Source organism: Akebia trifoliata, chromosome 6, assembly GCF_017979445.1.
Source record: "Akebia trifoliata isolate Shusen 1 chromosome 6, ASM1797944v1, whole genome shotgun sequence".
Taxonomy (NCBI): Eukaryota; Viridiplantae; Streptophyta; class Magnoliopsida; order Ranunculales; family Lardizabalaceae; genus Akebia; species Akebia trifoliata.
Genome location: NC_141380.1, coordinates 12759752 through 12763816, shown reverse-complemented (window position 1 = coordinate 12763816; position 4065 = coordinate 12759752). Strand labels below are relative to the sequence as shown.

The 4065-nt window shown below is 45.1% G+C and overlaps 1 pseudogene; it reads left to right on the top strand.

Annotated features, from left to right (window-relative positions):
• Nucleotides 1-867: 867 nt before the first annotated feature.
• LOC147400261 (secreted RxLR effector protein 161 pseudogene) lies at nucleotides 868-1584 on the top strand (annotated as a pseudogene).
• Nucleotides 1585-4065: the final 2481 nt, after the last annotated feature.

The window sequence follows — 4065 nt, the reverse complement described above, 5'->3', positions numbered from 1 at the left end:
GAGTAAAAACCCGACGACAACTTGAGACGTTAAATAGTCATATTTGCTTCACATCCAAATTGGAACCCAAAAATATTGATGAAGCCCTCTATGATGAATACTAAGTCCAAGCCATGCAATTCGAACTTCTTCAATTTCATAGAAATCAGGTGTGGCAGCTTGTACCAAGGCCATCTGATAAGAATGTCATTGGGACTAAGTGGATTTATAAGAACAAATCTGATGGAACTTGGCAATGTTATCCGAAATAAAGCTCGTCTGGTTGCTCAGGGCTACTCTCAAATTGAGGGGATTCACTTTGATGAAACCTACGCCCCGGTGGCAAGACTTGAGTCAATTCGGATTTTGTGTCCATTGCATGTGTGTTGAAATTCAAACTATTCCAAATGGACGTTAAGAGTGCTTTTCTCAATGACTTCTTAGATGAGGAAGTATATGTTGAACAACCAAAAGGATTTGTTGATCCCAAACATCCTCACCAAGTATTCAGACTGAAAAGCTCTCTACGGTCTCAAACAAGCCCCCCGTGCCTGGTATGAAAGATTGACTCAGTTTCTGCTCAGTCATAAATTTGTTAGGGGGAGCATTGATAAAACGCTGTTTGTTCAAAGAATTGGTGGCGACACTCTCATTGCTCAAATCTATGTGGACGACATTGTGTTTGGATCCACTGCCGAAGGATTGGCTAAAAAATTTGCACACCTTATGCAATCTGAATTCGAAATGAGCATGGTTGGTGAACTCAGCTTCTTCTTAGGATTGTAAATTAAACAACTCGAGAATAGCCTGTTCATTTCCCAGACTAAATATGCACAAGATTTGGTAGATCGATTTGGTTTAAAGTCAAGCAGAACTCACCATACTCCTATGAGAACCACTCTTAAACTTTTTAAAGATCCTTCAGGTAAGAGTGTAGATGAGCATCTCTACAAAAGTATGACTGGTAGTCTTCTCTATCTTACAGCCAATAGGCCCGATATCTCTTACAGTGTAGGCACTTGTGCCCATTTTCAAGCCGATCCTAAGGAATCACATCTCCTAGCTGTTAAGAGGAGTATCAGGTACGTCGTCGGTACTACCAAAAATGGACTATGGTATCCGTTTGATTCCTCGTCCTTCATTACCGGGTACTCCGATGCTGATTGGGCCGGCAACATGGATGATAAAAAATCCACTAGTGGTGGTTGTTTCTATATCGGGAACTGTTTAGTTGCCTGGCATAGTAAGAAGCAAAGTTCCATATCCCTTTCAACTGCTGAGGCCGAGTACATTGCCGCTGGAAGTTGTTGTGCTCAACTTCTTTGGATGAAGCAGATGCTTGCGGACTATAGGATATCTCAAGATACGATGAGCCTCTTATGTGATAACACCAGTGCCATCAATATCTCAAAGAATCCGGTCCAACACTCTCGGACTAAACACATTGATATTCGGTATCACTTCATTCGTGAACTTGTTGAAGGACACACTATCCGGCTGGAATATATCCCGACTGAAAGTCAACTTGCTGATATTTTCACTAAGCCCCTAGATTCCTTAACGTTTGATCACCTTCGGAAATCCATTGGGGTCTGCTCTTTATGAGCAGGGCCGTTCCGACATGATTCAAGAGTGCCTATGTGCACTCGGGATGCTGGATTGCTTCCCACCCTCGCTCTTCATTTTACACTCAGTTGGCCCCTATTGTTATTTGGCCTTATTGGTAAATCTAAGAAATATTAGTCTCTCCAAAACAAAAAACAAAAACAAAAAAAAAATTTGGAGAAGAAATCTGTCGGTGGCAGAATGAGTCTTTTGTCGGTCCCACCGCCAATTTACTCATCGGTAGATGTCGGCGGCACCGAAAAATTCTGACGGTCCAACCGACAGAACGCGACTCTTCATTTTCAAACCCCTTTCCTTATTTTCTCTTCGCACCCTTTCATTTCTATCACTATTCCATTGCCTTGACTCTCCCTCTTGCTTCATCTCCCTCTACCTTCCCTCTCTCTCTTTCTTGTTACTTGCCACCATGCTGCTTCTCTTTGCTCTCCTGACCCTGATCTCCATTGGGATCATCAGTGACCTCATGGTGCGCCGTCGCCAAGCGAGACCACCACCGGTCCAACGAAATGTTAGAAGAAAGCGTGCTTCCACATCCACTGCTCAGCCGTCCTCCTCCTCGTCCTCCTCTGCTGAGGCCGAAGACTCTGATGACGAGGACGTTGATCTGCCCCATCCACAGGGCTCACATCATCCTCCTTCGTCCGATGTCGACATTGATGATGATCAGCGCCACTATATAGAGCGCTTGCAGTCCCTTCGCGACTGCCCCATTGTCTGTGAACGCCACGTGGACCTCTCAATGGTGCACCCATTTGGCATTCCTGATCTACACATCAGATGGGGTGGGAGGCACTTTTGGACCTTGGAGGTGATGTTTTTCCTTCATGAGTCCGTCGCTTCTATGCCAGTATTGTGGATTCTCGTTACTTTCCTCTGTCTCTGGACGTGGTGGCATCCGGCACGCCTAATTAGATCAGTACTCATGTTACTGCTGCCACCATTGCCTCCATTTTGGGTATCACGTGCACTCATATTAGCCATCCTTATCCTATTTCCGACCTAGGGACTCGTCGGAATGCATATATGGATGTACTATGTGGTCGCCGGGACATCCAGTGGGTCAAGGACAGTGCAATTCGTGGCACGGATCTCCTACCGCAGTATAGACTTTTTCACAAACTGTTTACCTCGAATCTCTATCCGCGTGCCGGGAACAAGACCGACGTGGCAATGCACATGGCCGATACTTTGTACTGTGTTGCTACCAGTCAACCCATGTGTCTTGCCACCTATCTCCTACATACGATTGTCAGTTTTGCACGGTCCGGCCGTTCGTCCGATAACCTCCCATATGGCCACCTCATTTCCCAATTGGCTGTTTACTATGGTCTTCCGGCGGACACCAATCCAGTGCTTCATGAAGACCGTTTCACAGCTGCCACTCTCTCCAAGATGCGGATTGTCCTTCCCGATGCACCTCCTCCACCTCGCCCTACCCGAAGGGCCGCCACTCCACCTCCTCCGGGCACACCCACTCCACCTCCGGCTCCCCCCTCCGATCTTGAGTCTCGATTAGCTGCTTTGGAAGCCGACCAGCTCCACTTGGTCCAAGGGCAAACTCGTCTGGAGTCACGCCTCAAGAAGATGAACCGGTATCTCAAGACTCTTATTCGGGCCTGTGTACCCGGGCACGCCACCTCCGATGAAAGCTCTAGCAGTACATAATTTTTTTTTGTTCTATTCTCCTGTTGGTTGTATTGGGACAGACTGTTTATAACATGACATGTATTTATCTATCTTCTGTACTTGCTCTTGTTTCAAATGAATATGTGTTTCTGATTGTGTATTCTCCTTTTTTGGCATATTCCCTATTGTGCTTCTCTGCAACTGTTTCCTTACTATATTTTTGTTGGTTGGTTTCCTTGACTGCTGGCGTTGGGGTGTTTCACCCTTTGTCAACAACTGACAAAAAGGGGGAGAAGGAATCCCACCCGTGAACACATGTTTTAATGCAGGAATGTATGAATAATGCAAGGAGTAAGGGGGAGATATCTGCTTACGGGCGATATCTGCTTGTCTTATATTGTATCTAAAAATGTTTGTGTAATCTCTTAAAGAGCCCTTCTGCTTTGTATTGATATATATTGTGTAAAATCCTATTGGGCTCTTCATGTAAGTGGATTACCTTTAGAAAAGGTTCATAGTTGGCATTCTAGGATTGATTTTGTCTTGTAATTGACAAAGGGGGAGATTGTTAGTACCATGTTTTATCAATTCCAAGGGTAGTCGTGTGATGTCATGATGTAACTACTAGAAACAGTATTAGTATGCATTACTCAACGACAAATCCATAATATATCAAAACCAATCAAGGACAAGGGATATCTTCACCTATGGAGCATCAGAACAGGTCTATCTCAAGGGGATCAGAAGCTGTCGACAGGAGTGAAGGACCCATCGCCAGCCACCGACTGAACATTTTGGGATATCTTTTATCGGTGGCAGAAGTTCTAACCTGTC